Raw genomic sequence first — 20,628 nt, 5'->3', positions numbered from 1 at the left:
AGCAGTCGAAAGAGCGAAGAAAGCAAGTTAGAGAATATTAAAGATAATCCAAAAGAAGTCGAGTTCGAATACGACTACGAATCTGAATACGAAGAAGAAAGCGACTTTGAAGGAGAATTAGCTAGCCCCATGGCTAACATCGATGAAGTTCCCATGGGAGAATGGAAGAAGAGAATACGTGACGACATTGGGCCGGGACTTGTGCAACCCGTAATTCCCGCAACTGCCACCTTTAAGCTTAAAGGTCACATACTTGCTCAACTAAAGGAGATCCCCTTCTACGGTAAAGATCATGAAGATGCCTATAAACACTTGGATGAGGTTAACGATGTAGCTGATTATTTTAATGCTCCAAATGTGCCTCGCGAAACCCAGCTGCTTCGTATGCTTCCCGTCACGTTCAAAGGAGCTGCAAAGGATTGGCTCAAGTCACTCCCTCCCGGATCCATCACTACATGGGCTAAGATGAAAGAAGAATTTATTGACCAGTTTTGCCCACCTTCGAAGATAGCCAAGTTAAAGAAAGTTATTGCCAACTTTGAACAACAAGCTGGAGAGCCCCTTTATGAGGCATGGGAGAGATATAGGGGCCTACTAAGGAACCGCCCACATCATGATCTTAATAGCCAACAAGAAGTCTCCATTTTCTATGTTGGAGTCAATGTAACAACTAGGCAACTCCTTGACTCGCAAGGACCCCTCACAAAGAAGGCACCCCCGCTGATTAAAGAACTAATTGAAGAATTCTCTAAACACTTTAGAGAATATCATAATCCAAGGTATGAAGTAAGTCGGGGGTGGTAAACACTGTCAACGATAGCATGGCGGCAATGATGGCTAAACTAGAAAGTTTAGATCGGAGAATGACTAAGATGGACCAATCCATCCACGCTATTCGGGTAGGATATGAGAATTGTAGAGGACCTCACCTCACTAAAGATTGTGATTTGGACGAAAATGGGAACCGGAAAGCATAAGTTTGCTATTCAAGTGGTGATAGATTTGATGATAATTGGCGAAAACCCAAGAAGGAATGGCTCCCTTATGAAGAGTACAAAAAGGCAAAGGAGGAGAAATACAAGAAAAAAGAAAGGGGTTTCTAACAAAAGGAGGAACCGGTTATGGAAAAGAAAGCTGATTTGGAGGAAATTTTCACAAGGTTTGTAGCTGCGTCCGATAAGAGGCACAATGATACCGACAATGAATTGAAGGAGCAACGAATAATTCTTAAAGATCATCAAGCTATGATGAAAGATCAACAAAATTTGCATAGGAATCAGCAAGCCTCCATTCATAACATTGAAAAACAGATAGGTCATCTTGCACAAAAAATCAATCAAAGAACACTTGGTGAACTTCCTAGCAATACCGAACAAAATCCAAAGATGGGGCATCTAAATGTGATAACCACTAATTCTGACAAAATTTTCAATCCTTTGACCTCTATTCAGAAGAAACCCAGTAAGCTGCAAACAGAAGAGACAATTGAATGGGAATCGAGCAAACTCGACTCGACTTGTCGAGTCGGCATCATGGACTCGACGAGTTTGAGAGCTGATGAGAAAAATTGTTCTCTTTTGAAACCTTACAGGCCCCCTTTGCCATTTCCAATCCGAGCCATACCAGATGAGCAGATTTGGAGGTATAGAAGATTTATGGAGCAAGTGAGGACCCTTCAAGTGAACATTCAATTTGTTGAAACGATACTTCATACACCCAAGTATGCGACTTTGCTTAAGAGCCTCTTTACTACTAGACAAAATATGGAAGAAGTTGCTGAATGAGCTGCCAGAAAAGAGGGGTGATCCGGGAAGCATAACCGTGCCTTGTCAATGTGGGAACATCATGACTACACGAGCATTGACCGATTCGGGGGCAAGTATTAACATTATGCTATATTCTTTCTTCCAAAAGTTGAACCTCCCGATTCTGAAACCTGTTCACATGAAGATCCACTTGGCCGACAAGAGAATAATACATCCAATGGGAGTGTGTGAAGACCTTCTTATTAAGGTGGATAAGCTAATATTTCTGGTTGACTTCATAATATTGGATATGGGGGAGGATCTTAAACTACCAATCATTCTTGGACGACCATTTATGAATACCGCTTGTGCTTTGTTAGATATGAGTGAGTCTACGCTAACATTAAGAGTAGGTGATGAATCGGTAATTTTTAAAGCTGAGCAAAAAGATACGCAAGAAGGGTCGAGAGAAGAAAAGGTTTCGTCACTAGATTTGGATGATGAATTGTTAGAAAACGAGCTTGCATATTTGCAAGAAAGCAATCCAAATCAATTCTTTTTTTTTATCTTTGGAGGATACTTCTGATGCCAAGGGAGATGTAGAAGAGATAGAAAGGCTGATTAGGGAAGTTGATTATCAAGAAAGCATAAGAAGTGTTCAAGGTTCCACGACTTGCCGAGTCGTGTCTGCTGACTCGACGAGTCCAGTCGAAAATTCTAAATCTGGCAAAATTTTGACTCTACAGCCAATTAGTGCCCTTGCTGAATCAGATACGCAACTTATGCCTGATCCCTTTGAGAACCTTCTTGAGGAAAATGAGGATATTGAAGATGTTGGGAATGCACATTTGGCATTTCTTGAAGCAATCATGGGAGGTAATGAGATTGTCCAAGAGAAGAGTGATGGAAGTTGAGAAGATGAAAACCACCATTATCCAATTAAAGCACAAATGCTAGATCAAGAAGAAGTTTTGACCAAAAGAAAAAGGACCAAGCCTCGTGCCATTGTCTCTATTATGTTCGAAGTGTTAACTTTCACAACACCAGATCCTGTAATGAATAAAAAGACAAGTAAGGAAGGAATGGAGAGGAACAAGCATGGTAAGGGGGTGAAGCGTAAAGATGAAGAGAGTGTTGCGAAAAAGAGAATGGAAGACTTGAGGAAGGCTTATAAAAGGAAAATCCATCTTTACAAGACGAAATACAAAGTACAAAGGTTGAAGGAGGAGAGCTGCATGGAGGAAGCAACAGCAACGTAAGCGAGACGGAGTCCAGCTAACGACTCCTAAAAAAGAAGCACTTAACGGGAGGCAACCCGTCACTAGAGTTTGCTTTCTTTTACTTTTTTTTTCGTTTTTAGGATTTATCTATCTTCATTTTCTTTATTATCTAAAATGACTGCTTGAGGGTAAGCATGGTCTGAGTGTGGGGTGAGTTGAATATATTTTTAAAAAGGAAAAAAAAAATTATATCAAAATTTTCAAATTCGCGACCAGACTCGCTGAGTCGGACCCTGACTCAACGAGTCCGTTTATTTTACTGAAAAAAATAAATAGTAATTTTTACATATCAGTTAAATTAGGGTTTTTTACCCTAATTGGTAACCACACCTCATTCAGCCAGCCGACACTCAACGTGCTCTCTCTCTCTCTCTCGCTCTCTATCTCTCTCTCAAGCAAGAAAGGTACTCAATTTCTTCTCTATTGTTGTCAAAGCTTTGATTTTTAGAAGGTTGGAAGTGTTAATTAGGAAGAAAACCCATTTTTGAAGTTTTTAAAATTTCTAGGGTTTTGACTTTAACCTAATTAGAATGCTATGGATGAATATCCTTATACTATTGTGCTCAAAATACATCCCTGGACAAACCCTTGCAATCAATTTTGATTTTTATAGATGAAATTTGACAGACTCGTCATCAGACTCGTGCAGTTCGTCAGACCCGTCGAGTCGGTCTACGGACTCGGCGAGTCATGTCTGAAGCAGTCCAAATTTTATTTTCTAATTGTTCTGTTCATTTCTGGTTGTTTGTGTTACTTATTTATGCAGGAACATGTCTTCACGGGGTCAAAGCTCAAGAGGAAGCCAAGGGGGTTTCCTTGGTTGAATTTTCCACAAATCGAGTCCAAATCTACGATGACTAAGTGGAAGAAGAAGCTTGCAGAATTCCGGAAAAAGGAGATTTGTGTCTCCAATGCGATTGATTGGGAATGGTTGGGGACATTTCATTACGAAGAAGAGTTGGCTCCTTATATAGTCAAAACATTTGTGCATAATGGGGTGTCCATCACGTGTGATGGATGGAGTCGCATCTTTCGTATCCAGGAGCCGGTCTATCAAGATTTGTGCTTAGAATTTGTCTCCACAATACATTTCCGGGGTGGGGACGATTACTATAACCCCGGGAATATTACTTTTTGTCTTGGGGGCGAGGTTCGTAATTGTTCTATGGTGGAATTAGCTTGGAGGTTGGGAATTTATGACCAACAATTGATTCACATGGCTGTATTTGGTACCTTCTTGGAGCATTGCCATAAAATATTCCCGGATGGTGTCACAAGCACCAGTTGGTGGAACACCATTGCCAACAAGGTTTACATCCCCAAATCGGCTCAAGAGGGGAGCATACGATCACCTACGCACCGTCTTATCTACCGCCTTATTTCAAGCACCATCAACCAAAGAAAAGATGATGACAAGGTTTCTAACCTTGATGTTTTTTTATCTTTGGAGCATCATTACACCCAACACCTTTTGTAACCTTCCATGGTGTGTGGCTTCATATTTAGCTGAAGGGGCGGTCAAGGACCGCAAAACTTCAAAAATTAATGGTGACATGTTTGTGACACGTTTAGCCCACTCTTATGGGTTGATGGCTCGTAGTGCTTGGAACTTAATGACAATGGTCTCGACCCCTCCCTTTAATCCTATTCTTTTTCTAAGGGATAGAATTATTGAGGATTATGGAAGGGGACACTATGCTATTCCACATGATGATGCCGTGATTGGACCCGAGGAGCCTAGTAGGAGAGTAAGGCAAAGACGCGGACAAGCACCTCCCGATTCACCGGTTATTCCGGTGGAAGATGAAATACCCCCGGAGTGGTTTAATGTTGAAGGAAGACAATATCAAGATGATTTGGCAACAGGTGTGAATTTTGCCAACCGGTCCTTCATCCAAATGTTTAACCACTTCAACATCCAACATTTGGATGGGGGCCAATTTCCTTATATACCAACTTGGGAGGAGAGGACGAATGCAAGGGAAAGCGGAGCCGGTGGGAGCGGGGCAATGCATGATGATGACGAGGAAGGAGATGAAGATTGATTTGTTTTTATTTGTGTTTTGTGTTGAACAATTTGTTTTTGTTTTTATTTTGTTTGTTGAAACTTCCAGTAATTAGGATTTTTTAAGTTTATTTTCTCATGGGTTGTTTAGTGTCTTTTCTGAATTTGAAAAAGGGTTGCCTACAAAGAGTCTCGAGAGTAATAGGAGTTTCGAGTCTAAGCGAAAGATATAATGAAGTCAAAGTATCGAGTCCGGTCATGAGGAGTATTCAGTTGAGTTTAATTACTAAAGAAAAATATTAGATCTAATATAATTCTGAAGTAGTTAGGATTTATCAAAAAGACTTGGAGCAGAAAACAGAAAATTTTCACCCAGTGACTGACTCGTTGAGTGCATATACTGACTCGACGAGTCCAAGAGTGAAAACACGAATTATGCACTTTAACGACTCAACTCGGCGAGTCTGATTACATACTCGACGAGTCTCTACGAATTTTACCTCTTAGCTTCAGGCTTGTCAATTATTCCCGCGACAAATGGTTTATATTATGAAGATTAATTTCTGGAGATTTTCGAGAGTTTTTCCTGCATTTTTTGAGCTGTTGCCACACGAGACGAATGACACCCAAGGCATGGATGAGCTGATCCCATGTCCAAAGTCAGCTGAAGATGGAGCTTAAAAAGAAGAAAATCAACCTCGTGACTACTATCCCAGGGGAGTTTGTTCCAATTCCCTCTTTACTTTTATGTTCTTTATCATGCCTATTATGCAATGGGGACATTGCATAAATTAAGTGTGGGGTAGGGGGTTAGTTACATTAGTTAAAATTTTAGTTAAATTTTGAAAATTTTGAAATTTTTGCATTAAAATTGCTAGGGCTAAATTAGAAAATTTTGGTAAAAGCAATTTGGGTTCATGCTAGTATTATGTTTGATGATTTTATGAAGACCCAAATGTTTAGTTAAGCCTATACATGTTCTAGTGCATTTGTGGCCTCCCTTTATTCTAGTGAAATAATGGAACAAAAACACAACCTCGCTTAGTTTGAAGTATGCAATAAGTTTAGCATTGTGTACTTGAAATGTATCCAGGAAAATTATTATCTTTAACCAAAATAAAGGTTGAAGTTGAGTGCCCTTGCTTAAGCATGTAGGTATTGAGTGAAAAAAAAGTGAGTTACATGTAAAAAAAGAGAGAGAATTACAAGAAAAGTTTGAAGAATTTTGGAGCAATCAAAGCAAAGATCAAAAGATCAAAATTCTACAAAAGTTCAAAAGTTGAAGATACCAAAAATTAAAGAAGGTGGTGAATTCAAGAAAATTAAAGTCAAATTATCAAGAGTAAGGATTCCAAAAATTAAAGAAGGTGGTGAATTCAAGAAAATTAAAGTCAAATTATCAAGAGTAAAGAATTCCAAAAAGTTGTAGGAGGGTATCAAGAATTGTAATTTTCTAGTTTATGTATGCTTGGGTTGCTCAACCAAAAATACCTTGAGGATAGGAGGTTTTCTGCGGATGGATTCAGAGGATTGCATAAAATGAGCATTGTTCGGAAAAAGTGGGCAAGTGTTTATGAGGATTGTGAGTATTTAGAATTAGGGGGGGTCCTTAGGAAAAAAATTTAGACACAAATGCATGCGTTGCGGTCTTGGCATAATGGTTGGGTTCGATTGTGACTGTCTTATGTGATGCTAGTATGTTTAAAATTCAATTTCGCTTGGGGGCAAGCAAAAGTCAAGTGTGGGGTATTTTGATATGTGGATGTTTAGCCCTATATTTTGTATAGATTTTTATCATTATTTGGCTAATTATTTACATTTTATGGACAAAAGATACTTAACATTGTTCAAATTATATTTTCAGTCCAAAAGAGAAGCTCGGAAGTAAAAGGAAGCCGGAGATACGACTGGAAGCTCAGAAACGGAACAAAGAAGAAAAATGCCAAAAACGAGAAGGACTCGGCGAGTAGGGATGGCTACTCGACGAGTCTTGTCGAAGATTCGCGAACCTCTAGAAGTCCTTGCCGTACACGGGATTTAAGTGACGGACTCGTCGAGTCAGTCACTGGACTCGACGAGTCACCTCTGTTTCCAAAATAATATAAATAGGGACTTGGAGATCGAGATGAGAGACTTCTCTGGAACCCTAGGAGGTAAAATTACGATTGAAGGTGCTGTTAGGTTGTGAGAAGCAAAGGAATCAACCCTACATTCAATCTTGAAGAGAATTAAGGCAACTTTAGTTTATTCTTAGTAATCTTTTGAATTGAATCATGTTTAAACTCTTTGATTTCGTTTTTAAGCTTAAGTTTACTGCAATTATGAACTAAACCCTTATTCTTCTGTTTGGGTAAGACAAATTTGAGACTATGGTTTGATTAATGGTAGGATTAACTTTAAATTGGTGATTTTGTTAAATTAAGCTTGTTAAAGATCCTTATGCATTAACCATAACTATTTTTTGTGAATAGGAAGGCAATTAGGCTGCATGAACATCTCTTAATTGTTTAACTCATTTGATTTATGTGAACACTTTATTATGTGCCTAAGATTAGTGAATGTGAAACTAGGATTAATTAGAGAATGGGTAAGTTAATGTGTGATCTTGTTTGATAAACCAACAACAAGAGGCTAATTGAATTATTAATTTGATTAACCATTACAAGTCTTATTTAACCCGAACAAATAACCTAGAGAATTAATTAATTTAGACAACTTGGTCACTGCTTGAATTAGTCTATTTCTAAGGATTATAGATAGCAAATGCGAACCTAATCACCTGAATCGGTAGCCAATGAAAGGTTAATCCATTGCACTATTACCATTTAATCAACCATAGGATCAATTGAGTTGAACCTAAACAGAAGTCCTCTTAATTATTGAATTTAGTTGATTTAGCTTGTTTTAGCTGTTAAGTTAGTTAAATTGCTTGTTAGTTGGTTTATTTAAGTTTTCTTGTCTTGCAAAACTAGAGAAAACCTTTCCTTTTATTACTTGTTTTAGATAAAATTAGTTATTAGTTTAAATTTTCCATTCCCTGAGTTCGATACCCTACTTATCTAGCTACACCATAATTGACAGGTCCACTGCCTTTGTGTGATAATTTTATAATTAAAAGTAGGTTTAAAACTAGTTGAGTTCACACACATCACTAGTTAGCAGAGTGTGGGTGGGGCCCGTATCTCCAAGTTACATGTTATATGTGTTTGGTATGTGGTATTCTGGGGGAGCTCACTAAGCTTCGTGCTTACGGTTTTTAGTTTTGGTTTCAAGTACTTCCACTAGCAAAGGGAAGGGCTCGAGATGATCGCATGACACACACCACAGTCTTAGCCTGGGAGTTCACTCTAATGTTTTTTATGAGGTTTTGATTGTGACAGATACTATGATGTTTTATGATACATGATTCACGATTTTACTTATGACTTTGGATGTTTTATGATTTAAGAATGATTTGAAAATGAAAATTTTGGTCCGTATTTTTCGGATGTTTCAGAACCTACCCCTTGTCTTTGACTAAGAACATCACCAAAACATGTGGAAAGTATACTCGAAACACACTGGTCATGAATTTCACACAATTCCATATCCAGAAGTTGTACCAAAAACCTTAAATACACCCGTGATTCACTGACATGTGATTACCAACCCACTGCTCCTATGAGCAAAGATGGTCTGTCCAAGAATTCTCATATTGCATCCAAGTCCATAATCAGCCCAACTATACCCCTACCCGACAAATCACTCGAGACATTCACAATAAACTTCATGATTTGAGGTTCCATAATCGATACCCATCATTGGTAACCAAACTCCTAATAAACAACTAACAAGCAAACGAAATTTATAATGCAACATTCTGCAAGAGACTTCTGATGCACAACTGTTACTCCCAATAACCCTTAACTGCCCACATGTTCCAAACCAGTTGGTCACTGAGTATCCTGGCTCCCACAATGCAATAGCATCCAAAGTACCACACATGGAAAACAAACAAACATGATCATTGGGGCTGGAACATATGTCTGGAATACCCCCAACAAGGTCCTCATCATTAGTATGGATTGCCTCCAAGCCCATAACATGAATATGGAATGCCCTTCCCGACCCTCAGCCCATGTCTGGAATGCTCCCAGTATCTTAGCCTTCCAAATGTCTACAGATCCCAAACATGCCAATACGACTAACGATCTTGAGACCTAAGAGTCTCAATCAGTTGACTATCGGGTATCGCCCATATGAAACATACAACTACTGGTTCACAATATATCGTGACACCTTCTAACCACTAAAACAATAAGCTCATGGTACCACGCCGATCTTGCTGACATGTGACATCCCCTAATTTCTCGGCTAGAAAAGACCGATTTAATTTATGCTTTTTAAAATAAAATTAGAGAAATCTTTTTAAAATATGTTGCGGAATTGGTCCCCAAACAACATATGATAAAAGTTTATCAAAACCCTTCATTAAGAAGGTATATATTTTCCATATATATATATCAAAACCTCGGGATGTCATGTTCCTATACAGATCAAAAGCATAAACAAGACATTATAAGCCTTTCAATAGTTATTTACAACTACTGACCTATAATCCAAAAATCTTTCGTCGTCCTCCGACTATGCTCGGGGTCCACTACCTGTTATCATAAAAACTGAGTGGGTCAGGCTTGGGAGCCTGGTGAGCATATAGGGTTTTCAACCCACAATAATAATATAGTTATTAAGTTCACCAATCAACAATAACCTTGATTACCCATTCCCGTTGTCCTCACTTTACGTCCTTAAACACCTATCACAAGGGACCTAGCCTAAGGATTATCATCGGGATGGACACTACTGCTAAGGGGTTTCCTCAGCCATACATGTCCTAAAGGCAACCACGAGGGGGATGGAGTACACCAATGAACATTTAATTCATCAACACCTACAAGTTGCGAACCTGCTAGTGTTCCACCGGACTGTCTAGAAAAGTCTGTGGTCGTCATCTATACTCCGCTAGATGACTACAACAACAACAACAACAACATCGAGGCCTCTCACCTTTTTAACACACTTCAACTATTTTATCTACCCATGTTCTACCCAACATATTTTGTAGATAAAAAGCATATACAGTTTAAAACTTGTATAAAACATCAATTCAACAGTCACCTCAAATAAACGATTAACATATTTACACATAACACGTATTTCAAGGTAAATACTTCATATCTATGTGTAAATTGAAAGTAACTACACACTCACATGATTTGATGATAATCGGGCAGCAATTCGTTTCCTAAAACGATCGTTTCTAATAAAACCAGGAGTTTTTTTGAGAAACCGGGCTTTGTAAAAGTCGGGCTTCGAAACCGAAAAGATAAATTTTTTGGGCTTCACGGGCACTTCGTGGAGTATTCCGGGGTTTACAATCGATACCGGGGCTTCGGGGAAGGTTAAGGTGAAGAAAAGATGAAGAAAGGGGATAAATATGGCAATTTCTTAAAAATATCCGAGATGGATCGCAACCTTCTATTTATAGGGGGAAGCTTCTGATCGGACGGCTGAGAAGTCTCTTGGTGGCGAAGATCCGAAGGCTCGCAGGGGAGGGCTCGCACGTGGGCTGCGCATGGCTCGCACATGGGTCGCACCTGCGAGGGGCTCGCTCGCAACTTCTAAGTGGACCGGAGTCTAGGTCCGAGCTTCGGACCCGAAGCAGGATGGAAGGGAGACAGCTGGTGCGAAGGTCGGACACGCGGCAGGCATTGCGAGGCTCGGACTAGGCTGCACACGCATCGCTCCTCGGATGTGCCACGACTTCGGATGACTCAGCAGCTCGGTGACTCAGCAGGACACGTGTCACATTCTAAGCGAGGGTGACGTGGCAAAGTGTGACTATGCGAATTTTCTCGATTTTCGCGCCAAAAATTCTAAAATCCATAACTTTCGCATACGAGCTCCGTTTTTGACGTTCTTTATATGCATGCGTAGCTAAAATTACGCTCTACAACTTCCGTTTAGACTTCGTCGGCTAATTTTGAATTTAATTTTTCTATTATTATTTTTAACAGACCGGGACAAGAAATCCGTTAAAAATTCATAACTTCTTCATCCGACGTCCGTTTTCGTCAGACTTTTTACCTTTGTGCTACAAATGACGAGACCTTCACTTCTCGTTTAGTTTGTGTCGGATAAAAATCGCTCGATCTAAAATTCGAGTTTTTAGTTGTCTACTGCTAAGCTGAAACTTCGAAAAATCATAACTTCCTCATACAAAAAATTCGAGTTTTTATCAAAAACTCACTTTTTACGACATTCAGCACCGTGCCGGTTTTGTCGCGAAACTTCGACAGGTCATAACTTCTTCGTTATAACTCGGATTTTGGTATTCTTTATGTCCCCGAAATCTTTGTTTCGACCAATACAACTTTATGTAAAGATATCAGGCTTATCTCACACTTTAATTTTGACGCTTATTTTTATTCTTAATTAATTAAGCCCTAATAATTAAGCATAAAACACATAATTCACATAATATTCACATAATTTCTTTTCATTTCTTCAAAATGAGCTACAAAGGTTAACCTAGACTATCAACTCAATATAAATGCCTAGGCTAGAAACACGAGTGTTACATGTCATTCCATCACTCGCCTAAAAACTCACGACCAACACCACGGTCCTAAAGATACTCAACCTCAATCCACCGTCTTGTAGGAACCCAATCAACATCCCTCTCAACGCTAAACGAACACAACAGTTCCATACTCACCTGCCCGACATAATTCCTTTCACGATACAAGCAGTTACCAAATGCCAAATCCGACTAAAACATGGTCGCACACGACCCGAGAATGTGATAAATGGCCGCACTCTTGTTCCAATTCAAAAATCTATAACATAAATAATAACCATGCATATAATTCGAACCAAGTGCTCCATAGCTATCTTGACCAGCCCACATACACCCTTCATGACAATACCTAATGAACTTACCACAATACACCCTTAAGGGAACCCAAAAGCTTACCCAAAGGGTGAAGTACTAGAATATCTAACAAAATGATGAACCTCAATCATTAACAAAAAACATTCTCCTGAATGATTGAAATAAGATCTTATACCTTGATAGAGACTGTAAAGACCCCATCAATGCGTAACTATCTCGATAATACTTTTAAAGTTATCCAAAAATGTTGCTAAGATTCTAGTCGGATCAATCCATGATACGGCACCCACACCCTACGGTGTAGTGTCAAAAGTCCTCGACTATCATAATCAAAGGAGGACACCTGACCCACCACGCGCTCGCTCTTCCGATGCTCCTCCTTGATAGCCTCCTGTTGAGCCTCCCGAATACGCTCCAATAGGGGAGTCACTACAGTCATCCTCAAGCAAACGTCCCTGATCGGCGCCGCCTTGCGGCTAAGCACATCGACCACTACATTGGCCTTCCCGGGTGGTAGAGGATCTCGCAGTCATAATCCTTCACCACGTCTAACCACCGACGCTGCCTCATGTTCAGATTCGGCTGATCCATGAGGTACCTCAAACTCTTGTGGTCCGTGTAAATGGTACATCGAACCCCGTAGAGGTAATGTCACAAAATCTTGAGGGCAAAAACCACCGCCCCCAACTCCAAATCATGCGTCGGGTAGTTCGCCTCATGAGGCTTGAGCTGCCTCGAGGCGTAGGCAATGACATGCCCCCTCTGCATCAAAACCGCGCCCAACCCTGAAATGGATGCATCACAATAAACCACAAAATCCTCTACGCCCTCTGGCAGGGCTAAGATCGGCGCCTCGCACAATCTCTGTCTCAGGGTCTCAAATGCAGCCTGCTGCTCGGGTCCCCACCAAAAGACCACGGCTTTCTTCGTCAGCCGCGTAAGGGGTACGGCAATCTTGGAGAAATCCTGAATAAATCTCCGATAGTAGCCCGCTAATCCCAGGAAACTCCGAATCTCAGATGGAGACTTCGGAACCTCCCATCTCATCACGGCCTCGACCTTGGCCGGATCGACCAGAATCCCGTTCTGGTTGACGAGGTGTCCAAGAAATTGCACCTCGCGCAACTATAACTCACACTTAGAGAACTTGGCATACAAGCTCTCCCTCCTCAGGGCCTCCAACACCTCTCTCAGATGCTCTTCATGCTTCTCCTGAGTCTTGGAATAAACCAAGATGTCATCGATAAAGACTATCACAGACCGATCCAGCATCGATCTGCAAACGCGGTTCATGAGGTCCATGAACGCGGCAGGAGCATTGGTGAGCCCGAACGGCATCACCACAAACTCATAATGGCCATAGCGTGTCCGAAACGCGGTCTTCTGCGTATCCTCCTCCCTGACCCTCATCTGATGATAACCCGAATGCAAGTCAATCTTGGAGAACCAAGATGCTCCCTGAAGCTGGTCAAAGAGGTCATCAATCCTCGGGAGTGGGTAACGGTTCTTCACCTTTACCTTGTTCAACTCCCGGTAATCTATACACATCCGATGCGATCCATCCTTCTTCTTTACAAATAGAATCGAGGCTCCCCAAGGCGAACTGATCGGACGAATGAATCCCTTGTCTAGCAGCTCCTGCAGCTGCGTAGACAACTCCTGCATCTCGGGAGGAGCCAACCGATATGGTGCGTAGACAACTCCTGCATCTCGGGAGGGGCAGAAGCTATCGGAGCCGCACCAGGGATAAGGTCAATCCTGAACTCCACCTGTCGCTCCGGAGGTATCCTAGGTAGCTCCTCCGGGAAAACATCTGCAAAATCTCGAACCACCGGAACCTCGCTCACTGTCACTTTACCCGCCTCCCGGGTATCCATCACATACGCGACATATCCTGTGCATCCCTGCTGAAGATAGCGCCTAGCCCTCGCTGCTGAACATACAGTGGGTCCACACTGCGGCCTCTCGCCATGAATCACTAACTCTCCCCCGCTTGGGGTCCTGACCCGCACTAGCTGCTGCGCGTAGTCTATCACCGCCCCATTAGGGCTCAACCAATCCATGCCAATAATCACCTTGTTCCCACGCAACGGAATGGGAACCAAGTCTACCAGGTAACGCTCCTCAAACAAACGCAGAACGCAATCTCGAAACACCATCGATGCTCGCACCGATCGATCATCAGCAATCTCTACCTATAAAGGGCAATCTAACTCGCCTGAAGTCTCATGAAACCTCTTGCTAAGCGCAAGAGAAACAAACGATCGGGATACACCCGAGTCGAACAATACCTGAACTAGGATGCCATTCACATGGAACGATCCTAATGAATACATATATATACGGAGCACATATCACTATCATAACATCATAAAACAAAAGATAAAGGGAAAGAATCATACCCGTCACCACATCGGGTGCGGCGCGTGCCTCCTCGGTAGTCAACTGGAATGCTCGGCTCCTCACCACTGGAGCCTCTGCCTTGCCCTGCCGGCCATCCGTGATCCGCAGGGTCGCTGGAGCTGGCGCCTTCACCGGCGCTGAAACTGTCAACTGGGGGCAATTGGCCTTCTTGTGGCCCCTCTGGTTGCAGTGGAAACACAGCAACTCTGATGTCTGAATAACTGCTGCCGGAGCAGTGCAATCCCTGCTGATGTGTCCAGACTTGCCGCACATGTAGCAGCCTGATGATCCCATCCTGCACGCCCCCTCGTGCGACTTGTCGCATCTCCGGCAACGTCCCCGTCCCTGTTGGCCTTTCGGCCCCACATCTGATCCCTTGGGCTTCTTTCCCGAAGCCCCTCCTGTCTGACCCTCCTCTGACTTCCGTTTCCGGATATGCTCCAAATCTATCTCCCTCTCCCTCGCCCTGGAAATCATGGAGTCCAGGGTGGGGCAAGCTGAAAAACTAACATGCTCCCGGATGTCAGCCCGTAGCATATCGTGATAACGAGTCCTCCTCATATCCTCGTCACCAGCATACTGGGGCACCAACAAATCCCTCTCCCGGAACTTGGCGGTGATCTCCACCACAGTCTCCGTCGTCTGTCTCATGTCCAGAAACTCCCTGGCCAGCTGTTGAAGCTCGACAGCCGGTGCAAACTCTGCCCTGAACCTGGTCACAAAGTCCGACCAGGTCATAGCCTCGATAGCTGAGGCTCCCAACGAGTCACTCACTGAATCCCACCAATCCCGGGCTCGGTCCCGTAAACACCCTGCTGCATACCTCACCTTCGACCCCTCGGGGCAGAAGCTAGTCAACTGTGCAAACTCGATGTCTGCAATCCATCACCTGGCAGCAATGGGGTCTTTCATCCCATGGAAATCCAGCGCACCACTGCCCCTGAAGTCCTTGAAGGACAGTGTGCGAGATCCCGACTGGCTAGATGCCAAATCACTCCTGAATGCCCGCAGGCGATCCTCCATCAACTCCATGATCCCTTCCTTGATCGACCCAAAGAGGATGGGGGTCGACTCAAGAATGCCTCTGGTGATCTCTGACGCGATGAACTCGCGTAGCCCCTCATCTACCGGCTCGGAACCTGATCCCGAACCTGACCCCTCTCCTGAACCGCCATCCACCGGCCTCGATCGAAGTACCACCATTCTGCAATACATCACAACAATCATTAGAGATACTGATACTTCCTGAGGGATCACAGCTACTTACAAGTTCCATGGTCTTGTCTTGGCCTTCCTTAGTTCGGGTACGGATCCTCTGCTTTTAGTAGTACGGGCCCATACTACCTTCCACATCTATCCGCACCTTCTTCAAGGACTGCCTCAACTCCACCAGATCCCTTTCACTAAGGCTGATCACTATTATACTCATCCCAGGCTTGCCCTAGGGAAATCTGCGACTCTACTCGATCCAGTCCTCAGCTGCTGCAGGCCTCCTTGTAATGCCAATTAGCCATCACCTGAATACCATCACATGCGACGAGACTCAGATAATCCTTCGAGTACCCAACTCGTCCCTACAACGGTTGGACTCAAACAAGAGCTGCGCAGTAGGATCAAATCCGGTACTCTAAGATTATTCAACTCTGATCACATGTGACGTAACGTATTCGCCTAATGGCTAATTCCCATTATTCGGAGTCCCACATAGCACGAAGCAAGCAGCATTCAGACAAGGGAAACAAACTCAAGCAATTCCGCTCTCATAGAGAGAAACTGAACTAGCACACCGTGCTAACTCATACTATCAGGCACACCCTAACAGGCTACCCTACTACTGTCTACTCTATACTAGCATGCAATTCTCATACAACTAGAACACATAAAGCAGGCACATAAGGCATCACTCCTAGATCCTTAGTCCTATTCTAGCATGATGTTCTACAAAAGCTGATAAACATAACATAAACTTGTATGGGTACTTTGGGGAATACTTACTTGAGCTCGGCCGGTCGCGCACATCACACACTTCGTTCATTCTTAAACTCTTTTCTCAATTTTAGAAAACATTTTCTTTTAAAAATCTTTTAATCCCTCGATTTGAGTTCAGACACCCCCGAAGGTGAGTCCGAATCCCTCAAACCAGGGCTCTGATACCAACTTGTAACGACCCAATTTTCACGTCCAAAAATTTCGTTTTAAAAACATTCTTTAGAAAATATCATCAGTTAAAAACATTGTTGGATCAAACCATAATACAACGTAGACCAAGTTTAAAAGTCAAATCATACAACCCATCAAAATATCAGAGTATAAGTCCCAGAGAATCTCGTAAATGCGGAAACCAGAGTGTGTGCATGATGTGCCGCTACCGTGCCAGCTCCTTCCCCTTCGATGAAGAGGTACATGAAACCAAAACTGTAAAACATAAGCACAAAGCTTAGTGAGTTCCCCCACTGTACCACATACCACATAATCACATAACATACGTAAATTTTCAGGCATATCTGGGTGCCCGACCTACCCTTCGGTCCTCTCGACCGGATACTGCCTAGCATATTTGGGTGCTGGCCTCCCCTTCGGCCCTCTCGACCGGATACTGCCTAGCATATCTGGGTGCTGGCCTCCCCTTCGGTCCTCTCGACCGGATACTGAGGAAACCATGTCTCCCCTCTACCACTACCACATAACATGTAACACAATATCAGAATCTATCTAACATGGCTGGGTATGACTACCCCTTCGGCCCTACCGACTGGATATCTTGGGGACTATCTCCCCTTACTGTCACTAGCACATAAATGCAACACAGGTAGTAGTAATCCCTTAGATGAATATCACAGAGACAATCATCTACATACAACTCCTACTGGTGGGCCAGCATTGTGGCCGTAGACCCACCGCTACTGGAAGGTAACTCACCTCAAAGTAGTTGCTGATCTGATCGGGAACTGACTGTCTACTGCTGCTACTGCTGCTCTGGAAATCCTCCGGCTGCAATTCCCACAACATACTCAATCAAATACTGCTGACTGACCTTTGGGTAAACTGACCATTTTACCCCTGATCACGCCCTAAGTCAAAGTCAGGGTCAACTTTCAGTTGACCCGACTCGCCTAGTTGGCTTTCCAACTCGCCGAGTCCCTACCCAAACGATTGTCCTGGGTCCCGTTTCTACTCGTCGAGTTAGGCTATGACTCGACGAGTTCTTCTTCTAAACTGATATTCAAGTCCTTCATCCTACTCGCCGAGTTGTATGAACAACTCGCCGAGTTCATCTTCATCCGATGAACACATATGCTAAGACTCGCCGAGCTGTATGAACAGCTCGCCCTAATCATTTCCTTGAGTAATTGAGCATTTCTTGTGTGAATCTTGAAGTTTTGAAGAGAAGAAGGAGGCTAGATCCAAAGGAGAAGAAGAAGATCCAAGGTCTTGCACCCATTTCAGAGTTTATTGAGGTATTAACCGAATTCCTTCTGTTTCTATGATTGATTTCTCTTTAACAAGCATATTTAGCCTCTTTTAGCCATTTCTTAGCTTGTTCTTAGTAGAGAGATCACATTAGATTGATTATCCTTCGGATCTAGCCATGTTTCAGTTCCAAAATCGTAGATCTATCACCTTTATAGAGCCATTTTGCATGATAGCTCTAGATCTACTCTTCTAAGTGCCTTTTTAGCCTTTATATCCCTTTTCATGCGTATGTACACGTAAAGTTGGAAACTTTACATGGTAAATCATCCTTAGAAACTCAGATCTATAAATTGTATGTGGTGGTTTTGAGCAGAATCGAGTTTTTAGAATCTGCATGCATGTGACTCGGCGAGTCGTTCTTCGGACTCGGCGAGTCAGGTCGCGGTCCCCGATCTTCACCCTTTGAGTGATTCCGAGTGGAGGCCAGTGAGCAGTAGGACAGAATCAGTGAGTCGGAGGTTAGACTCAGTAATGAAGGGACTCGACGAGTTGTTCATACAACTCGGCGAGTCCAAGGCAATCTTCTTAGCTCAAGAATAACTCGTCGAGTTGTTCATACGACTCGGCGAGTCGGATGCAGTTTGCCTGAGTTTTTGAATCAAAGAGGGGACTCGTCGAGTCGATGCCATACTCGACGAGTAGCCACGAGTAGGGTTGAGAAGTGAGACTAGAGACTCGGCGAGTTGGCGTCCCAACTCGGCGAGTCAGGTCAACTGTAGGTTGACTTTGACCGGGTGAGTTGACTTCAACCAGGGGTAAAAAAGTCATTTTACCCAATGCAGTGATTAGCATCTGATTGAGTGTGTTTATGGATTTGTAGCCAGGGAGATACCGGAGCAGCAGCAGTTAGCTTCCAGAGCCATACACACAGCAGCCAGTTCACGAGGTGAGTTTCCTTCCAGTAGGAACGAGTCTACGGCCACAATGCCGGCCCGTTTAGTTAGCAGTAGTTCCGGACTTCAGTCCGAAGCAGTAGTTCAGTATGCTTGATGTCTATGTGATTCAAGCATGTTTATGTTTTATATGTTCCGGACTTCAGTCTGATGCAGTATGCAGTATATGTGTCTATATTAGTTGATATGTGTTATGCTATGCTATGATCAGTCAGTTCCGGACTTCGATCCGATGCAGTTAGTTATGGACTTTGGTCCGATGCAGTTAGTTCCGGACTTCGGTCCGATGTAGTCAGTTCTGGACTTCGGTCCGATGCAGCTAGTTCCGGACTTCGGTCCGATGCAGTGGGCAAGGCCCAGTATGTGTTTTATTTGTTATTGTGTGGTATGTGGTAGTTCGGGGGAGCTCACTAAGCTTCGTGCTTACAGTTTCAGTTTTGGTTTCAGGTACTTCCGCAAGCAAAGGGAAGAGCTCGAGATGATGGCATCGCACACACCACAACTTCAGTTTTTGTCCTGGGAGTTGATTCAGTTTCTTGATATGTTTGGATACAGTTGTGATACAGTTTTTCTCACAGTATTTTATCATGGTTTTTGAAACACGCAACGTATGTTATTATGTGATACTTAGTTTCATGGTTTTGTTATAATAAAAATTGAAATTTTTGGGTCGTTTCAATATCGTGATAACGAGTCCTCCTCATATCCTCGTCACCAGCATACTGGGGCACCAACAAAGCCCTCTCCCAGAACTTGGCGGTGATCTCCGCCACAGTCTCCGTCGTCTGTCTTATGTCCAGAAACTCCCTGGCCAGCTGCTGAAGCTCGACAACCGGCGCAAACTCTGCCCTGAACCTGGTCCTAAAGTCCGACCAGATCATAGCCTCGATAGCTGAGGCTCCCAACGAGTCACCCACTGACTCCCACCAATCCCGGGCTCGGTCCCTTAAACACCCTGCTGCATACCTCACGTTCGACCCCTCGGGACAGAAGCTAGTCAACTGTGCAGACTCGATGTTTGCAATCCATCGTCTGGCAGCAATGGGGTATTTCACCCCATGGAAATCCGGCGCACCACTGCCCCTGAAGTCCTTGAAGGACAGTGTGCGAGATCCCGACTGGCTAGATGCCAAATCACTCCTGAATGCCCGCAGGCGATCCTCCATCAACTCCATGATCCCTTCCTTGATCGATCCAAATAGGATGGGGGTCGACTCAAGAATGCCTCTGGTAATCTCTGACGCGATGAACTCGCGTAGCCCCTCATCTACCGGCTTGGAACCTGATCCCGAACCTGACCCCTCTCCTGAACCGCCATCCACCGCCCTCGATCGAAGTACAACCATTTTGCAATACATCACAACAATCATTAGAGATACTGATACTTCTTGAGGGATCACATCTACTTACAAGTTCCCTGGTCTTGTCTTGGCCTTCCTTGGTTCGGGTACGGATCCTCTGCTTTCAGTAGTACGGGCCCATACTACCTTCCACATCTATCCGTACCTTCTTCAAGGACTGCCTCGACTCCACCAGATCCCTTTCACTAAGGCTGATCACTACTATACTCATCCCAGGCTTGCCCTAGGGAAATCTCCGACTCTACTCGATCCAGTCCTCAGCTACTGCAGGCCTCCTTGTAATGCCAATTAGCCATCACCGAATACCATCACATGCGATGAGACTCAGATAATCCTTCAAGTACCCGACTCGTCCCTACAACGGTTGGACTCAAACAAGAGCTGCGCAGTAGGATCAAATCCAGTACTCTAAGATTATTCAACTCTGATCACATGTGACGTGACGTATTCGCCTAATGGCTAATTCCCATTATTCGGAGGCCCACATAGCACGAAGCAAGCATCATTCAGACAAGGGAAACAACCTCAAGCAA

The 20,628-nt window shown here is 43.4% G+C and overlaps 1 non-coding gene across 1 annotated transcript; it reads right to left on the bottom strand.

The window, feature by feature from the left end:
• Positions 1–513: 513 nt before the first annotated feature.
• On the bottom strand, positions 514–620 carry LOC111919811 (small nucleolar RNA R71). The gene has a single exon (XR_002859611.1). It is a non-coding gene; the product is annotated as a small nucleolar RNA R71 (small nucleolar RNA).
• Between the last annotated feature and the right edge of the window lie 20,008 nt (positions 621–20,628).

This window comes from Lactuca sativa, chromosome 8 (assembly GCF_002870075.4).
Source record: "Lactuca sativa cultivar Salinas chromosome 8, Lsat_Salinas_v11, whole genome shotgun sequence".
NCBI lineage: Eukaryota > Viridiplantae > Streptophyta > Magnoliopsida > Asterales > Asteraceae > Lactuca > Lactuca sativa.
The sequence above is the reverse complement of the archived record's forward strand: the minus strand, read 5'-3'. Positions and strand labels throughout refer to the sequence as shown.